Consider the following 21301-nt stretch of genomic DNA (forward strand, 5'->3'; position numbering starts at 1 on the left):
TAGTCGGTGCATGTAAACATAAAATAAAAGTTGAGTGGTGGGAGACGAGTCCACTTGCCGGGCCGATTGGTTACTAGGCTTACCGCTTACCATATTTCACGGCATATGGCTAGTACTTTCAAACACTTAACTGCCACTACCACACACTGCGACCTTAACCAAATTCATCAACACAGATGGGGTATCATTTCTTTTCAAGATACCACACATGACCCCGTCCGTCATCCTTATAGTGATTGCAGTATTGTAAGCAACCAATTCCAATATCGCACGAGTGACAGGAAATCACTCGACTTCTACCGGTCCTATTAGCATAGCACTAGTCGAATTCAGGTTCTGATATTCAGTACGTTGGTTTCTAGGAATATGCATCTAGGGTTTCCACACAACTCCTCAGAACTTAATGCACAAGTATATATATAAAGGTAAATTGCAGTGTAAATAAAATAGTGGGTTTATGTCCGGGGCTTGCCTTCACTGGCGGGCTGGGGTCAGAGACGTTAACAATTTCTTCTGAACTCGGGTTCGGGGCTTCAGTGAATTCTCCGACGATGTTCCCGGCGTCTTCAGAGACTTCTATTTCGGGTTCCGGGAGAATCTGATAGTCTCCGTCGGCGAGAAGTGTCGAGTCTACATGTGATGAAAATGATGCAGTTTAGAAAATGCATAGATTTTTATTCTAATTTCACAATAAAGTTGCAATCCAACGAACCTAACATTACAAACTAACAAACAACACAGTTACCCTTTACTGGGCAGTCATTTATCGGGCATTAATTAAACCACTTAGTTATATTAAGCAACATGGGTGGTAACCCTAAACATTTGTCTAACTACATGAAGTAGCATATTTGATTATCTTAGATAATTAAATTAATTACATTGAACACCTTTATTTATTTGACTATCTAATTATCTTTAATAATCCTAGGTTATTATTTAATTATGAGCTTACCTTGATTAATTAGGAATGTAGCACTATTATATCCAGTTCTATTTATTCTAGTTGCTCTACATCTGATTATGGGTTGAAAGCTTATGAACATGATACACTACTTAAGAATAACACTTCACAATATTTTCATAATTTTTCAAGAACTAGAGCTATTGTTCATGAATTTTTCTTTGAATCTAAACTTAAATTCACTACTGGAATTACACTTGGATTCTGACTCTCAAAGTTTTATATTGGATTAAGCATACTAAAGCAAAGCTAAGCTAAAATTTTCAGCTTTAAACATGAAGGAATGCATCTAGAATTAAATTATAAAATTTCTATCAACATACAACAAATGTACTCGAATTTCTAAGTAAATGAGCAGTAAGGAACTTGAGATTTTTACACAGAGCTATACATGGGACTTACAACCTAAGTTCCAAAATTTAGCTATAACACATGCATATAACATGAGATACAAATAAAACACTCATTTTCTAGTATTTAATCTACATCAGAAAATACACACATTTAGCTCAAACTCACTATATAAAAGTTGTCGAATATAACTTAAGGATTCAAGAAAAACCGGTTTGGCATTTTTTCTGAATTTTCTACATTTTCTACATGTTTTTGAAGTTCACAGCTTTTGAATTGGGGGGGTGCATAAATCTTGCAGAAAGACCCTTAGAACTTTTGAAATCCTCCCACATATGCCCCTGGCTCATCGGGGAAGAAGAGCAGGGGAATTGCTGGCCAAATTCCGGCGAGGGGGGTGGCGGGGGGTGGAGAAGGACTGGTCTACGGGCACTAGGAGCTCACGGCGCATCCATGGGTGGGCTTGGGAGGAAGAGGGGATGGCCGAAGGTGTGGTTCCCACGGTGGCCGAGGTGGTGGCGGAGGGGAGCTCGTCGGCGAGGGGGTTCCCAGCGAGGAGGATGGTCAAGCTCGGGCTTGACAGCTGCAGCAGGACAAGGGGAAGCTTTTGGGGTGGTCGATTTGGACGGAGGAGGGGTGGAGGTACGGGCTCGACGGCGATAGGAGCTTACCGGCGAGGAGGGGATCGACGGCGAGGTAGTTTCGGTGGAGGTCTGGCCACGGGGGGTGGCTTGGGAGAGTCAGTGAGGTGAGGGGAAGCTTCCCAGGGGTTGTAGTGGTGCGGGGTGTACAGGGATGGGCTGCCCACGGCGAGCAGGAGGGCGCCGGAGTTGAAGAAGGAGGCGGCGGCGGTGTTCGGGTTCCTGTGTGTGCACGACAAAGGGAAAACGAGCGGAATGGAATGGGCTTGAACCAGAGGAGCTCACGATAGCTAAAATTGGGTGAGGGAAGAGGGGGAAATGCCGGCATTTGCCACGGTGGCGGCGAGCTGTCGCTCGGCGGGAGCTCGGGCAGGAGAGGGGAGGGGCGTGGCAAGCGCGCAGGAGGCCAGAAGAGGGGAGCTAGAGCGGCGCTCGGGCTGGGGATCGACGCGTGGAGGTGGAGAACGGCAGGAGGTGGCGAGGGACGGCCGGAAACGGCAGGCGACAGTGCTGCAGAGGAACAAAGGAGCAGAGGATGTGGAAGAAGAGGGGAGGAGGTCCGAGGGACCTCGTTGGAAATTGAAAAAAACCTCAGGGACTTCACTGTAAATAGAATTTTCCCACAGATCGAAAGACCTAATGAGGAAATGGTCAAAATAGAAGTTGTAGAACTTTTCAAATCCTACAACTTTGATTTAGGGCTCAAGTTCAGAAACCTAAAGTATACTGCTTTATTTTACAATTTTGCACTCAACTCAAATTTAATAAAGTTTTTGTCCTTAGTAATGTAAATTTTATGTAATTTTGGGCTTATCTGCAAGCATTTATGACTGGTCATGATTACTTTTATTTTTACATTTTACCCTTAGTAACTTTGAAAGTTACCTTTACAATTCAACTACTTACATAAAAGAGACTTGTATTTTTGTGAAATTACATAAATACCCTTATTTTCATAACTTCACTCAAATTTCACACAATTCAAACCATACACATCATTTTTCCTATTGGCTTGCTATATTTAGCACCTAGGGTGTCATAGGTAAAGCACTTACCTAAGTTATGGAAAATTCATAATTCATCGGTTATTTTAGATAATACTAAAAAACAAGATAGAGTGAGATACAAAAGTGTAAAAGAAAATCGATTCATCAGACGGGACATGAGTCCCTAATGCCGAATCAAGAGATTTGTTGTGGAATTTGTCAGTTAAGTAAAGTAATAATATTAAGAACTAGATCATCTAACCCACTGAAAAATATTGAAAAATGAAATTGAATTTTCAGGGGAATTTTGGAATAAAAGATTAATAAAGAATTTAATTTGAAAAAAGTTCTTTCTATTTCGGATTATTTCTTTTTCAATAGGATGGATTTCATCCTCTTTTGGAGCAAACAGTTAAATATTCCCCTATTCCTTCTTATTTGAACTGATTGTATTCCATATGGAATAAGAGGAGAAGAAAAGCATTCCACGACCCGTGAAGGGCCCCTGAAAAAGGGAACTCTTCCTTGAATTTACTTTATTTTTATTTATTTTTATTCTTTTTTGATTAGACAAATTTAACTAGTTACATTTTAACTATTTACATTTAGATAAAATAAAAAGTAATATATTAGATGTTGCGTAGTAACCATTTAGATAATATGAGCTATAATTTTTAACCCGCTACTTAGATGTTCATGCATTGGGAGAATATTTTATAATATTTCATGCATAGAGAGATAATGCATAGAGAAATTAGAGATATTTTAAAAAATATCTAGAGTTAATGATAATTCATAAAATACAATGCAGATGAACCGCAATGGATGTACAGTGCTGACCGACGTTCCAAGGAGTTCATTGATGGTCTGCATTATTTTTTAGTTGTGGCCAAGGCAAACAAGCGGAATGGTTTCATATGCTGCCCATGCGGAGATTGCCAGAACAAGAAGGATTACTTCTTTTCAAAGACCCTTCACAGCCATATTTTTGCTAATGATTTCATATCCAATTATATTTGTCTAACCAGTCACGGAGAAAAAAGATTACAATGCAGGACCATGAAAAAGAAGAGTTTGACGACTACTTTCCCGTGCCTTTGATGATGATACTGCAATGGAAGAGCCTAAAGGAGATGCGGCAGATGATGATCCCACTGACGATCTTGGCATGCGTTGCACAATGCGTGGGAAGATTGTGAAAATGAAAAGGAGAGGATGAAGTTTTAGTAGATGTTAGAGGACCACAGCAAGTTATTGTATCCATGCTGCGAAGATGAATTGAAGAACTTTGGTAGCACTTTGGAGTTGCAACAATGGAAGGCAACACATGGTAATCCTATCAGAATCGGGGTTACGGGACTCCGCACATAGCATAGAATATTTTGAAATAAGGGATGATACATGTCCCACACCTTACATCTGTTGTAACTACTTGCATACGAGTAGGACTAGTCGGAACAAAAGGAAAATACTCGAGTAGTACTCGAGTAGGGCTCCTGAGCTTGTATCTGGCTAGGATATCTGTAACCCTGTCCCCCTAGACTATATAAGGGCGCGCTGGGACCGCCCTCCAACACACCAGTAACCAACCCTAAGCAATACAAACCACCATACAGGACGTAGGGTATTATGCAACTCGCGGTCCGAACCTGTCTAAACCTTATGTTGCTTGCACCTTCGTGCTCATATCTCGACGACACCCTGCTTACAAATCTACTACCTTAGGATATCTCTAGGTAGGCTTGCCGGTAAAATACCGACACAAAAGAGCATTATAAGTTGATGTGATGGCACAAAAAAAATGCAAGCAAGATACGATGTTGAGATACCCAGCTGATGGATCCTAGTGGAGAAAAATAGAAGAACTTATGAAGACTTTGCATTGGATGCGAGGAAAATAAGGCTCGGTTTGAGTATGGATGGCATGAATCCTTTCGGTGAAATGAGCAGTAGCCACAACACTTGGTCTATAGCAATTTACATTTAAGTTCTTAGAAATTATTGTATAGGGCTAATACTAAGGTTTTTTTTTCCAAAACTAACCCTAAAATCTATATTTAATTGGATCTACGTTTTTAGAAATTGTATAGGGCTAATACTTAGGGTTATTTCGCAAAACCAACCATAAAGTATATAGTAATTTATGTTTAAGTCCTTAGAAATTGTATAGGGCTAATACTTTGGTTTTTTTAGAACTAATCCTAAAATCTATAGTTAATTATGTCTATGTTCTTAGAAATTGTATAGGGCTAATACTTAGGGTCAATTCATAGAACCAACTGCAAAGTCTATAGTAATTTATGTTTAAGTCCTTAGAAATTGTATAGGGCTAATACTTGGGGTTTTTTTTAGAGCTAACCCTAAAATCTATAGCTAATTACGTCTACATCCTTTAAATTCTCTTATTAGTTATGATGGACCCGGGAGGTGACGATGCGAATCAGTTCATAATGGACATTATCGCAAAAGGTAGCGTGTTTGCTCACATCAAAGAAAAAGCCGATGATGCCAGCAATACCGACATATACCTCAATATGTCTAGTGAGGGAATTGAGCAATACGAGGAAGAAAGGACCCAAGATGATAATGATGAGCAAGATAATAATGTATATATATCTAACATTTGATTGTTCTATATGTATCAATATTGACAGTGACTATATCCTTAATATGTGTCTTTTATTTTTAGCCCTCTGCATCGGAGAAGCCTACAAGAAAGAAACAAGGCCCGACCAAAATATTGGAAGGGCGATACATTATCACAGAAGTGGGACATCATGGCGAATCAATTGCTCCCGCTAAAGTTGCAGGGAAATATATAAGACAATACGGATGTCTTGTAAAGGACTACATCTCGATCAGCTTTAGGTTATGGAAATCCAATGATCCAAACGAGCGAAGTGTGGTACCTTAAAGAGAAAATGAAATACTTTGGTATGAAATAAAGCAGAATTTCATAGTTCGAGCGGAATCAGAAGAATTAGTTAAGGATTGGACTCTGAAGAAGATGGCCACACAACTTCAGACCTTTAAGAAGAATTTGACAAACGCTATATCAAGCAAGGGAAAACGCCAAAATTTACTAGAGCACTGGAAAAGTTGAAGGACCACTAGGATGCATTTGTCGAATATAAGTATTCGAAGCTTGGGAGTCGGTGGGTGCAAAGGAACAAAGAAAATGCATCAAAGAAAAAATATCACCACACTCTAGGGCAAGGTGGCTACAAGCTCGCAATCCTGAAATGGGAGAAGAGCAAGATTTGCTTTCTAGAGGTATTATACTTGCGACCATCAATTGGCCTGAACATTCAAGGAATTGGTATTATGCTCATGGCGGATGCTTGAACTTAGAGAATGGCGAGTGCATTTTTGGCTGAAGAATTTAGGAAGCAGCCAATAGACTACAGGAGGCTATAGAAGTAGTTGCCTAGGGAACATTCCAGCCTTACAGAGAAAAGGATGAGTTGACTTACGCCCTTCAAAATCTAGAACATATGGGCCGAACACAAGGCAAAGGCGTGATTCCATGGAAATATGGGTTCAGGGAGTATGTCAACTCTTAGAGAAGTCGACAAAGAAGGAAGAACGAGGAGCAAGCGCACTTGAGAAGGCTTGAAAACAATTGTTATCTCACGATGCAAGAATGGCGGATGAAGTAAAATGACAAGTGGCCATAACAATGAGCCAGCAGTAGCAATCACAACAGGCTCCAGATCCTAATGTCAATGACGCTAATGTATCTCAGCGAAGAAGCAGCTACACTTCCACGGGTCTCCCTGTCGACCACGCAATCCCTACAGTTGAAACCGGCCTGCAGCGCTATCCTATGGATGATATCACTCAGCGGACACCTTGTGAGCTGCAAAGTCAGTATAAGAACTTAATCTTCACGGTTGCCTATGCTAGCACTATGCCAACCCAACCAGGAGACGTCTACTATGGACAACAGATTCCAGCTGGATATGCTAGAGTAGGTGTGGAGGAGGTGTGCCAGGGTTATGAGGAGCTCGAGCTCGACATTCCTGGAGGTGGCGGGGAGAAGACACTAGCAGAGGCCATTCATGGTTACATCTTGTGGGGGAAGTGCTACATCATCCTCAAGCCTACTGATTAGGCATCAAGGCCAGCATCTCCGCAACCTCCTTCAAGGGCACTCGGCAACATGAGTCCACCATCTCCGCAGGCTGCACCACAACATTCTTCATGACCATCATCTCGTGGGTTGTCGTCATCTCCTACTTCACCTCCTCCTAGGGAGCCATCTCCTCCTTCACCTCATTCACCACTGGCAATGAAGCAAAATCAACCACCAATGAAGCAATCAGCTAAAGATCCTCCGAAGAAGTAGCAGCCGAAGAAGAATGCTAAGGAGGCTCCTATGAAACCGTGGGACCTTAGTGATGAGGAATGCAAGAAGAAAAGTATGGCCGAGATTAAAGAGCACTTCAAAACAACGGAGCCAGAGAAGAGGGGCATGTCCTATACCTTATATCTGTTGTAAAGTACTCGAATACGAGTAGGACTAGTCGGTATGGAAGGAAACTACCCGAGTAGTACTCTGGTAGGACTCCTAAGCTAGTATCGGACTAGGACCCCATGTAACCCTATCCCTGTAACACCCTAATATAAATTTCCAAGATTTATAATGAATTTAATTTGGCTCCGTTAATTTTCTAAGGATTTATTGTGTTCAGTTTGCATTAACCTAATTAAATTACACAAAGAATTAAAATCTATTTTAGGAACAACATGATTGTGCATTCATGCTGGTGCATATGTTTTATTGGAATGAGTGCACTGGGTTTGAATTCAAAAAGTTCATTTGAATTCAAATAGATTTGAGCTTCAAAAGGAGTAGAAAAGAAAAAGGAAAGGAAATTAGAGAAGGCAGCCCAACCTGCCTTCCCTTTCCCCCTTGGGCTGGCCCTTTCTCCTGCGCAGGCCCACTATCTCCCTCTCTCTTTCTTTCCCCGCTCACCCGGCCCCCTCTCCCTGCGGCCCACTCTTTTCTTTTCCTCTCCCTCGTGCTCAGCCAGCTCAGCCCAGCTCACTCGGCCCAGTCCTGGCAGCGCCCGTTTTCCTCACCCTCTCTCTGACCGAGCGACCCCACTGGCAGCGCCCCTTCTCCCCCTCTCCTTCCTTTCTCCCCTGCGCACCGGCCACCCGAAATCTCCAGCGAGCCCCCTCCCTGGGCCCTCACGCCGAGGCTGCCCCGCCGCCCTACAAAAGGGTTTTCCCCACCCCTGGAGCGCCATTTAGGGCGAAGTCCGATGAGCCGAGCTGCGCGCCGCCGCGGAAGATGGTCTCCGGCGACCCAGCGCCGCCACCCCTGTAGCCCAAACCCTCGAGCGTCCGATCTGTAACGAGCGGCCAGGATTAGATCGTGACCGAGCAGACCCGGGCCACCCGATCGAGATCCAGCGGTCCGAAGCCAAAGATACCGGTTCGCTCTGGTAATCTTGTTAAAGAGCCCCTGAGTTTTACAAAAATCAACCCGCAGTCCACCCTAGTTCAAAAATAATTCCAGTTAGGTCCTGTTTTTAAGGTTTTAGCCCCTGAGCTTCCTAGAAATAGTACTCGCCGTCCATCCCCGATGTTTTTGCATGTTAGACCCTAGGTCTAACCTTTAATTAGGTTTAAGTCCCTAGTTTTTGCGCAGAACCCCTTGAACCTCCTGTTTTCTTACAGAAAAGCCGCTGGACCTTGTTTTAACCCTAATTTTCGCGTCTTAGCTCCGTTTTAGGTGGTTTTCACGCTCACGCGATTGTCGTAACGCGTAGAATAGTTTTAGCTTAGTTTTGTGTGCTGTTTTAATGTATTGTTGTACTATTTCTTATCTTTTGCCCTTGTTTGCATGTATGTGCTTATGTGGACAATGCTTGGACGTTTCATTCGTGAGTAGACGTTGAGCCATCGGAGGAGTACCAGGAGCCACTTTCTGCAGAGCCCTTTGAGCAGCAGCAGGAGAACTTTGAGGAAGGCAAGTATAACATGAATATCCTATCACCTTTAAATACAATTTCATACTGCATTTTAACACTGTATGCCTATAAGGATTTTCTAGCCACTTTTATCCTTTATATATATACCTTGGGTTGCATTTTGGTTAGTTGTGCTAGATGCTACGCTCTCACATCTCGATCCTTTTTAACTAAATTTGATTAATGGCATATGCAACTTAATTCTGAGAGTGGCCCTCTGTGCTGTGTGCTTGAGTGGTTCACGTCTCCTTAAAATATGTTTTTGTTAGAAACATGGTTTAGGGGGCCAGCACGGTGCTTAGTGCTTGGTTGGCCACTCTCCATAAGGACCGATTCATAGAGCGACAACCTGGGACAACCACACAATCACAAGACTGGAATGGGACGGTCTTGACTTACTAATTTGGTCATTTTGGTTTGGGAGTAACTTACCTGCGGGGCAAGAGGGGTGGTAAGCTTCAATGGTCCCTGCTCCTCCGGCTTGGTCTATGCTATGTGCTGGTACCCCCGTGAGGTGGGCCCCATCATCGCTGATCCAGAAACCTTAGCGGTTACACCTTACTAACATGATCCTTTGTAACGGTCTCGTAGTGTGCTTGCTAGCCATCTCACCTAAGGAAGTGTGATGAACAACTAGCGTAGCTCATGACTTGTGGGTAAAGTTGTGCAACCTCTCGAGAGTGTAAAACTGGTATACTAGCTGTGCTCACGGTCATGAGCGGCCCAGATCCTCCGTCTGATTAGTGGGGTTTACCTTGGTGGATTGGCTTGGTTTTCAGTAGTCTCATGGTTAATTTTGATTAATTATTATGTGAAGCGTCCCCCCATCCGGGAAGACTTAAAAGTGTTAATTTATCAGTCCCAGGAGGCTGATAACACTTTTATTACAACAGATGGTACATCACCGTACACCTCTCCGCGGTAATGGGCAGTGAAATGCCACTATCGCGAGGATTACAACTAAAACCCATACCACTACACTAGATACGAAAAGGGGATCATCAGAGTCTTGCGCCATGCGGAATCCAACGGTGGCCTCAACCACAGGCAAGACTGGGTGCAGGACGAAACCCTACTCGTTGTCTTCGGGGACGTAGTCTGGGTCTTCCACTGTAAAAGTAAGAATGGGGTGAGTACAAACGTACTCAGCAAGTCCAATCATGCCCACGGAGGGGTTATAACAGAATTTAATGCACAAGGTAGTCCAAGGATAAGGTTACGGTTCATTTGCGGAAAACACAGTTATATGCAGGGGTTCGTTTTAAAAGCACTTTTCAAAACAAGTTTTCCATTACCAAGGGGCACACGATGTTGATCCTCACGGATCCAAATTTTAAACCGCTACCGGACTCCCCGTCCGCCGTAGCATACGGCACAACTGCCGAACACTTTCCAAACGACTCACACCTGTCCATTCATTCCCAAAGAGAAACACTAGTTATGTGACCACACCATAACTTGCCCAATACCATGGGCACGGCTATTCGAATAGATTTTCAACTCTGCAGAGGTGTGCAACTTTACCCACAGGTGGGGTACCACAGCACGAACACCTTAGTGCCGGTGCAGATCCCATCGAAGCCCTTACCCACCTTAGCTAGACCTGACTAGCCACCACGGGATTTATCAAGGGGTCATTCGACCTTCCACCGAGGTTTAACCGGGGCATAAGTCACACAGAGCTTATCCCGTCTCCTTGATCACCCGTTGCTCCCAGCTCTCCTGATGGCTATCAGACTAACTAGTGGGGTTAGGCCAAGCCGTTGCCCATACAACGGTCAAGTGGTTTGCACGACAGGAAGCTAGGTGAGACGACACATCAACTCGGTCCTTAGGGGTGACAAGATGGATATCTCCCCTCCACGCTCAACCACACAGGTACGAGCACACCAACGGCAATTCACACAGAAATGCCATCCATCCCGTCCGACTCATTTCTCAAATCCACATTTTACCCTTTCCCACACGCACGCATTTTCTTTATAAAATCAGGTGGTCAAGGTATGGTTGTCACAACAAGGGTGGCTATCCTACCATGGTTACGGCACGCAAAACCATGCAATTTTATAAAACAGGCCATCGGGTTGTGTTTATAAAAACTAGGACAAAAACATGCATCAAAGGGCGGAATTGAACTTGCCATCGTCAAACCCTTGCGGGAGGTCCTGATCGAAGCACTGTCCTTCGGGTTCGGGGTCGCAGAACTGGTCCTCGGTTGCTTGGTCGCAGTCGGGAACTTCTTCGTTCACTCCGTGTCCTACGATGCAACCAAACAGACATACAATCAAGCGAAAGGACTAAAAGCTTTTATCGTTGGGCTAGAAACGGAAATAATTTAGTTACGGGGTTAGGGGCGATATCTTTGGGTGGTTTCTTAATGGCACGGCTAAGACTATACTACGAAGGGCGTGGTAAAGTTTCGGGTCAACCGGAGGTCGTTTCGCACATAAAATGACGAGCTAAAGAGGGTTCGGGTGGTTAAACAAGGCTCCAGGGATTTATTCGTAAGTATCTGGAGGGGGCAAGGGCCTATTTGCAATTTCTAAAAATACGCAGGGCACGCTAAAGGATGTCGAGTATAATTAGGTTCGTGTAATGAAGGGTTTATTTTGAAATAACCGAAGGAGCAGGGTTTCTTTTGCGAAAGGAAGTGTTTTATGGGTATTGGAGTGAGAGGGGGGCGTCTTCTTGGAAAAATAGGGAAGGCCAGGGGGTTTTGGGCAAACTTGCCCTCCTTCTTCCTCCTCCTGTTGACAGAAACAGGGGAGGGAAGGGGGGTTCGGGCGCCGGCCAAATCCCGGCGGCCGGGGCCCGGGGCGGTTTGGGGCTGAGGGGAAAAGGGAGAGGGGGAGGAGGGGAGTCGATTCCCCCACTCACCACGGGCCGGGATGGCGTGTGCAGGTGGGGCGACGGAGGCCGGCGGGCGGCGGCCGTGCGAGGCGCGGCGGCGGCGCTGGACTTGGGGAGGCGAGGGCTGGGTGGCGGTGGAAGGTTGTGGGGGAGGTGAGCTGCGCGAAGGGCCGCTTTATAGCCGGGAGGAGGCGGTGGAGGGGTGGTCACGGCGGCGGCCGGTGCGGGGCGCCATTAATGGCGCCTCGGCCGCTTGCTGTCGTCGCGACGCGGCGTGGCGGGGGGGTGCAGGTGCCGAGGGCACGTGGGGGGGGGGGCGCTGTGCGAGCACAGGGCGGGCGCGCGCGCGGGGTGCGGCAGGGAGCAGCGGCGGGCGGCGCGGCCGACGACGGGCGGCGCGCGCGTGCGCGGGCGGCGCGGCGTGGCGCGGGCCAGGGGCGAGGGCGCGGGCGACGGGCGGCGCGGCGCGCGGCGCGTGGGCACGCGGGGCACGCGGGGCACGCGGAGCGAGCGCGTGCGCGTGGCACTGCCGGGGCAGCGCAGGCACACGGCCCGGGCGGCGTGCAGCTCGCGGCAGAGAGAGGGAAGAGGGAGGGAGAAAGGAAAAGAAGAAGGGGAAAGAGAAAAAGAGAAAGGGAGATTGGGAAAAAGAAAAGAAAAGAAATGGAAGAGGAAAGAAAAAGGAAAAAGAGAGAAAAAGAGAGAGAGATAGAGAGAGAGAGAGAGACGTGTCGGCGCCGGTCGCGGCGGCGACCGCGGCCGGTCGGCCACGCGCGCGCGGGATTCGCGTGTCGTGCGTGAAAGGAATCGCGCCGGCGCTAATCTCGGCGGTCGGTCGCGTGTGGGCGACAAGACATCGAGCGATGCGGAACGGGGCAGCAATCCGGTTAGGGTTAGGGTTTTGACGTCGAGCCGTTTTTACGAATCACTCTTGCGCATGATTTAATTAAGTGAATTTTTCAGGGCGTCACATTATGTAACTTGGGTTATGTTAATTCATCCACTGGTAGTAAATAGCTTTAATAAAATTTGCCAAGATTAAAAGCTAATGCAGTTGAGTCAGCTAACCGTAGAGCCTCTGTCACACCCGGTTTTAAGAACAAAACCGAATGCATAACTATATGTATGCCAGGATCAAGTTCCATACATATAGTGACTTCATCAGTGAATAATCAGCAACAGTATCATGAAAAGAGAATTAAAAGACTATAAAGATTATCAGAGTTATACAGCTTATCCTGGAAACGTAGACTCCAAACTTCACAGGCAATCGACCGGGGGTTGCACTGGCCTAGAACTCAGCATCATCTTCAAAAGACTTCAGATCACTTTCTCCTCTGAGCAGCAATTATAACAAGTGTGAGTACACTTATGGTTGGTACTCAGCAAGTGTTGGGAAATATATGACATGGAGGCCAAAATCAAGGAAAGGCTAACTGGCTTACTGCGATAAGCAATTTTAGTTGGTCAAATTTTATTAGCACCTGATTACTATGGTATAAGTTTATACCAAAACCCACATTAAAAGAGATAGGAGAGATACAGCATAAGCATAACCACAACCATAAACATGGTCCACAATAACCATAACCATAACCATGGTCCATGATTTAATTCATCTTCAAGTTCAATTATCATGTGAGGGTCCAAGCCGCTCTTAACCGTGAGCACGGCTGATATATCAGTTTTCACTCTGCAGAGGTTGTACACTTTACCCACAATTCGTGTCTCCCGATTTGCCCGAGGTAGCTAGCCTCTTAAACACTTCCAAGGTGAGTGGCAAGAGATTCACTACGAGGCCTTTACAAAGATTCCCCAACTTATGATAATCCGCTAAGGTTTCAGGCCGCAGTGGTCATAACCCTCCCTAATGAGGAAATGCCTTAGCCAAGGACCACATATATCAATATGCCTCAAGAGGACCGGGCTATACCCCATCAACGCACTCCCCTCTTGCCCTTTCGGTAAGATCATCACAAGCTAGAGTTTCTAATTAATTAGCCAAGACCAGAGCCATATAGTACTGTGGTTGCACTGTTTTCCTGGGTGGTTCTCCATGTTCCGATTAAACATATAATCTTGTATTAACAACGCATAGCGCATGAACATGGATAAAACAGGTGTAACATCATCATTGTTGCCATCATGATTATATATTATTCCCAAACCATAACCAGTTGAAGCAACTAAGCAATAGCTACCCAACAATAAAGATAAAACCCAGGTTGACAAGGAATGATCATAAAGACTAGGCATATCCTTAATTAGGATCCATCAAAATTAGGACACATGCATGCATATAAAGGAAAATGTTGTATTTATTGTGATTATTAGGACAAAAGCATGATCAAGGAAACACTTGCCTTTCTTATAGAGAATAGCTGCTCAGAGTCTTCAACTCTTGTTCTCGAAACTCTAGATCTTCAAAGCTCTTGGATCACGCTTCTTCTAACATCACACAAGCAACAGGCCCAAAACATACAAGCAAGCAAACAAACAAGAACAACTAAGAACGGATACAACAAACAAAAGAAAAGCTTTAAAAGAGCGAACTAAAGGATAAGGCTCGATGCTACGGTCACGAGAAAGAAAGAAACACGGAAAACGGAGCTAGGGTTGAAAAGATACAGCTATCGGGAGATTTATATTACAAAAGAATAAAAGAACGATAGGCTTTCATTTATTTTAATCCAGAAAACTAATGAAAAAGATATTCAAAAGAGAATATCCCTAATTATAATTAACTCATATTATATTTGCATTTATAAAGACGAAGTAGAACTTAGTCAAATTTTATATACAATTCTCTATGTATAAATTACACTAATTAATTAATTAATTAGAAAAGAAACTGGTGAGAACATCTAAACGTCAAACTTTATGATTCGTGTTGAACTAAACAAATTAAATTACAAACACATTTATGTTGATATTAATTGAGTTAACATTACTTATGAAAACCGGAGAAAAGACTTAATTGGATTTTAATTCGGAAAACTAGATGAGAGGATATTATTCAAATTAAATTGATATTGAATTTTAAAAACAGGAATTACGGCACAACAACGCTACTAAACGATAGCTTAGGGTTTTAGAAGACTAACGCAAAAAGAACGGATCGAAACGGATCTAAAACGCGGAAACTACGCATAAAACAGCGTTGCAGGGACCTATACGCAATTAACTATAGACTTTAAGGGTTAGCTGAAAAGAAATACAAGACACAGAAAATAGTGCTTGCAAAATAGGAAAAGATTAGGGTTAGATCTGAAAAGATTCCATGGTGGGGCTGGATTGAAAAGATGGAAAAGATCTAGGGGTTTTCTGCAATTTTCGCTAGACACAAAAATGCACACGATATTTACAGGATTCTTCAGGGACTAAATTGAAAAAGCTTCACAGCACAGCTCCAATGGTGGTGGCGGGTACTGTAGCTCAGATTCCCGTCGATTTAGGGCACGAGAGGTCGCGGGAAGCGGGGCAAAAGAAAGAGGACGACGAGGGGATTCCGTTCCATACGTAACTTACCCCGGGGACGCATCGTAGAGATCGAATTTCGCGGAGGAAGTTGTGCCGGCGGGTCTGTTCATCCTGTTTCTGGGCGATTCTGCTCCTGTTCGATCCGGGCGGCTGGTCTGGGGCAAGGGTGTTGCAGGCGCTGCAGGGGGTGCAGCGCACGGCAAGGCCGGCCTGCAGGGGGTCGCGATGCTGGGCAATCCTGGGCGCACGGGGGAAGGAAAAGGGCTGGCGCAGGGCACCTGGAGGAGAGGATCAGGAAGGGCCTGGGCAGGTGCGTCGCGGCGTCGTCGCTTGTGTGCAGCAAGGGCTCGGCGATGTTCTGGTGGAGGAGCAGGAGGGCGCGATGGCTGCAGACAGGAACTTGGGCGCCAGGGGCTGTGCGGCAACACCGAGGCTCATGGTAGGGCGGCGCAGCAGGGACACGCAGGAGGAGATCACAGCGACGGCAGCCGCATCTGTTCGTGGATGCGCAGGAGGAGGGAGAGCAGGGGCACGAGGAAAAGCTAGGGCCGGCTACATGGGCAGCAGGGATGCGATGCAGAGGGTAGGGTTACGCGAGAATTTATAGGGCACGCAGGAGCCGACGCAGGGGAGAAAATTAGGGCCGGCTACCGGGGAACAGGAGGTGCAAGACACGTTTAAATAGACCTGCAGATGTTGTGCTGAGCTCCGACTCGAACGAGGATAAGGACGCGGCGGCGCATCGGGCTGGGAAATAAATCTAGAAAAGTCCAGATAAATATTTCAAACCAAGAAAAATATATCCGGAAGAATCCCAAAAATTTCCGAGGAAACTCGGGAGGTAAATTTGGGATACGAGGAATCCAAATAAAATATTTGGGCTTCATGAAAAAGAATTTTAGAGCTTTCCAAATAATAAAAATGGTTCTAGCTCTAAGATAAATAGAATAATTGCCAGAAAAATCTTTAAAATTCTCAGAAAATTCTATTGATAGATGAACATATTGTAAAAGATAGTCACATCCTAAAATTGAATATTTTAGGGTGTGACAGCCTCATAGTTTGTGTTATACTTGTTGAGTACAAGTTGTGTACTCACACTTGCCTTCTCTACTCTTCTGTTCTCTTTGGGATATCTTCGACTGCTGCTCAGTACCAGGCGACATGGAGAACTACATCAGCGGACTCGACGATTTCTAGGCGTTGTCTCCCAGCCGACATCCCTGTGGCGCCCTGTTCTTCATGTATTTATTTCACGCTTCCGCATTCCTTGAACTGATTCTTGATTCAGTTGTAATAAAGATATTCATTTATAATTTATACGCTTTTGTTTCGAGATACGTGTTGTGATATCTTGATGATTCTGTTGTATATATGCGTGACTTGATCCTGGTGCATATATGATTGCTCGGTTTATGTTCTTATAAATCGGGTGTGACAATCCCCCAGACTATATAAGGGCGAGCAGAGACCCCCTCCACACAATAACCAATCCAAGGAAGTACAAACCACCATACAAGATATAGGGTATTACGCACATCGCGGCCCGAACCTGTCTAAACCTTATGTTACTTGCACATTCGAGTTACTGATCTCGGCGACACCCTACCTACAATCTACCACCTCGGGGCATCTCTCGGTGGGCGTGGAGGTAAAACAAATACAACTGACGTGCCAGGTAGGGGTGTTCATCGAAGATGCACCGGCGAACTCAATGACATAGTTTAACTTCACCAGCGCCGTGCTCAAAGAGGGCACCATTATCACTTTTGGCTCTTGGGTCTGCATCATCAATAGTGTCGGTGTTTAACCTCCAAGCTCACCGAGGGATATCCTCGAGGTGGTAGATTGTAGGTGTCACACCCGGTTTTAAAGACAAAACCTAGTGCATAGCTATATGTATGCCAGGATCAAGTTCCATACATATAGTGACTTCATCAGTGAATAATCAGCAACAGTATCACGAAAAGAGAATTAAAAGACTATAAAGATTATCAGAGTTATACAGCTTATCCTGGAAATGAAGACTCCAAACTTCACAGGCAATCGACCGGGGGTTGCGCAGGCCTAGAACTCAGCATCATCTTCAAAAGACTTCACATCACTTTCTCCTCTGAGCAGCAATTATAACAAGCATGCGTACACTTATGGTTGGTACTCAGCAAGTATTGGGAATTATATGACATGAAGGCCAAAATCAAGGAAAGGCTCACTGGCTTTGCTGCGATAAGCAATTTTAGTTGGTCAAATTTTATTAGCACCTGATTACTAAGGTATAAGTTCATACCAAAACCCACATTAAAAGAGAGAGAAGAGATACAACATAAGCATAACCACAACCATAAACATGGTCCACAATAACCATAACCATAGCCATTGTCCACAATTTAATTCATCTTCAAGTTCAATTATCATGTGAGGGTCCAAGCCGCTCGTAACCGTGAGCACGACTGATATATCAGTTTTCACTCTGCAGAGGCTGTACACTTTACCCACAATTCGTGTCTCCCGATTTGCCCGAGGTAGCTAGCCTCTTAAACACTTCCGAGGTGAGTGGCAAGGGATTCACTACGAGGCCTTTACAAAGATTCCCTAACTTATGATAATCCGCTAAGGTTTCAAGTCAAAGCGGTCATAACCCTCCCTAATGAGGAAATACCTTAGCCAAGGACCACATAGCCATGTGCCTCAAAAGGACCGAGCTATACCCGTCGATGCAACCCCTCTTGCCCTTTCGGTAAGATCATCATAAGCTAGTGTTTCTAATTAATTAGCCAAGACCAGAGCCATATAGTATTATGGTTGCACTATTTTCCTGGGTGGTTCTCCATGTTCCAATTAAATCATATGATCTTGTGATCAACAACACAAAAAGCATGAACATGGATAAAACAGGTATAACATCATCATTGTTGTCATCATGATTATATATTATTCCCAAATCAGAATCAGTTATAGCAACTAAGCAATAGCTACCCAACAATAAAGATAAAACCTAGGTTGACAAGGAATGATCATAAAGACTAGGCATATCCTTAATTAGGATCCATCAAAATTAGGACACATGCATGCATATAAAGAAAATGTTGTATTTATTGTGATTATTAGGACAAAAGCATGATCAAGGAAACACTTGCCTTTCTTTTAGAGAATAGCTACTCAGAGTCTTCAACTCTTGTTCTTGAAACTCTAAATCTTTAAAGCTCTTCGATCGCGCTTCTTCTAACCTCACACAAGCATCCGACCGAATCATACAAGCAAGCAAACAAATAAGAACAACTAAGAACAGATACAACAAACAAAAGGAAAGCTTTAAAGGAGCGAATTAAAGGATAAGGCTCGTTGCTACGATCACGAGAAAGAAAGAAACGCGGAAAACGGAGCTAGGGTTGAAAAGATACAGCTATCGGAAGATTTATATTATAAAAGAAATAAAAGAACTATAGGATTTCATTTATTTTAATTTAGAAAACCAATGTAAAAGATTTAAAAGAGAAAAAAATCCCTAATTATAATTAACTCATATTATATTTACATTTATAAAGACGAAGTAGAACTTAGTCAAATTTTATTTACAATTCTCTATGTACAAATTACACTAATTAATTAATTAGAAAAGAAACTGGTGAGAGCATCTAAACGTCGAACTTTATGATTCGTGTTGAACTAAACAAATTGAATTACAAACACATTTAAGTTGATATTAATCAAATTAACATTAATTATGAAAATCGGAGAAAAGACTTAATTGGATTTTATTTCGGAAAACTAGATGAGAGGATATTATTCAAATTAAATTAATATTTAAATTTAAAAACAGGAATTACGGCACAACAACGCTACTAAACGATAGCTTAGGGTTTTAGAAGACTAACGCAAAAAGAACGGATCGAAAAGGATATAAAATGCGGAAACTACGCATAAAACAGCGCTGCAGGGACCTATACGAAATTAACTATAGACTTTAGGGGTTAGCAGAAAAGAAATACAAGACACAGAAAATAGTGCTCGCAAAACAGGAAAAGATTAGGGTTAGATCTGAAAAATTCCATGGTTTTCTGCAAATTTTACAAGATACAAGAAAGAATAGGAAATTTACATCTTTCTCCAGGGACTGGATTGCAAGATCTCGAGTTCCTCCATGGCTGCTGCACGGGAGCTTGCTGCCGGCCAAAATTGGAGCGATTTAGACCATGGGAGAGCACGGGAAGTGGGGGAAAAGAAAGAGGAGTGGGAGGGGGTTCGATTCCATGTCTTACCCGCAGCGGAGATGCACCGAGGCGATCGAATTTCGCGAGAGAAAACAGCAATATCAGGTCTGTTCATGCATGTTCCGTTCCTGCGCTGGTTCTGCTCCTGTTCGTTCTGTCCTGGGCGGCAGCAGCAGGAGGAAGGCAAGGGGAAGGGCAGCGCAGGGGGCGGGGGTGGGCGGCCTACAGGGGGCGCGGCGCAAGGGCAGGGGCGGCGCACAGGGGCAGGGCGACGCGGCTGCTCTGTTTCCTGGGCGTCTGTTCATGGCAGCAGTGTGCAGGGAGGAGCGGGCAGGGGCGAGGGCGGCGCTGGGCGGACGGGAAACAGGAAGGAGATGGCGCTGCGCAGGGGAAACAGGCAGGGGGGAGAGGGCTACGGCGACACTGGCTGCAGGAGGAAGGTCGCAGGGGGCACGGCGACGGCAGTGTTCATGGTGCCTCGCGAGCAGCAGGGAGGCCTGGGCACTCGGCCTCCTGGTGGCAGCGCTGCACAGGAAAAAAAAGGAGGGCGACAGCAGGATCCATGCAGGGCTAGGGTTACGCAAGAATTTATAGAGCACGCAGGAGCCGACACAGGGGAGAAAAATTAGGGCCGGCTACCGGGGAACAGGAGGTGCAAGGCGCGTTTAAATAGGCCTGGAGATATTGTGCTGGGCTCCAACTCGAACGAGGATAAGGACACGGCGGCGCATCGGGCTGGGACTCGTTCTTGAGTCTGGATTGCCCACGGGAGGCGAGATTGGGCTGACCAGCGGGTCCCACAATTTAGCGAGCAACGAGAGGATAGAAGAGGTAACAGAAAGAGGAAATGAGAAGGGCCGAGTGAGTTCGATTATGGCCCGAAACAGGTTCGGGTGAGGGCCGAACGTGAAAACGAGCTGATAGTGTTGTTTGAACACGAACGGTTTATTCGGGAGCACGAGAAGAGAAGGAAAAGACCAGGCCGAGTCATTGGGGCTGATGACGATCGAACATCATCGGAAAAAAAATACCGAAGACAAGTCACGAGGCGTCGTTTTCAAGCATGACTTGATCGGGGGAAACGGTTAGAGGATCAGGAGCTCGATGGAACCTCTTAAAGATTCGAAGAGACAAGATTAAAAGGATGTACAACAAGATACGGCTCGGTCCGACTACGATGAGAATCAAAATAGAAATATTTTCCAGAGTACATTTTCAAGTTTAAAATAAATCTAGAAAAGTCCAGATAAATATTTCAAACCACGAAAACGATATCCGGAAGAATCCCAAAAATTCTTAGGGAAAACTCGGGAGGTAATTTTAGGATACGAGGAATCCAAATAGAATATTTGGACTTCATGAAAAAGAATTTTAGAGCTTTCCAAATAAAATAAAAATGGATCTAGCTCTAAGATAAATAGAATAATTGCCAGAAAAATCTTTAAAATTCTCGGAAAAATCCTATTGATAGATGAACACATTCTAAAAGATAGTCACATCCTAAAATTGAATATTTTAGGGTGTGACAGAACTATACCCCTTAAACAGAATCTCGTCCCTAGATTCGCAAGGGCTAGTGACAAAGACGAGAGTTAGGATAAAAGATTTCATTAAGGAGGCGACAAGATAATAAGGTCGGTGTTGAGAAAAGAGAGAATTTGGATTTGGATCTTCACTTGCTTTCAGCTGGATTGAGCAAAAGGCGTTGACGAGAGATTCGCAAGGGCTGATGATTGGAAGGGAAGATAGAACACAAAGTTTTTTTTAATAAGGAGTAAGGCGAGATGGCAAGATGGGTAACAAGAAAAGGAGGGTAGATGATTGGGTCTTCTTCACA

The sequence above is a fragment of the Panicum hallii genome, chromosome 1 (assembly GCF_002211085.1).
Source record: "Panicum hallii strain FIL2 chromosome 1, PHallii_v3.1, whole genome shotgun sequence".
NCBI classification, from domain to species: Eukaryota; Viridiplantae; Streptophyta; class Magnoliopsida; order Poales; family Poaceae; genus Panicum; species Panicum hallii.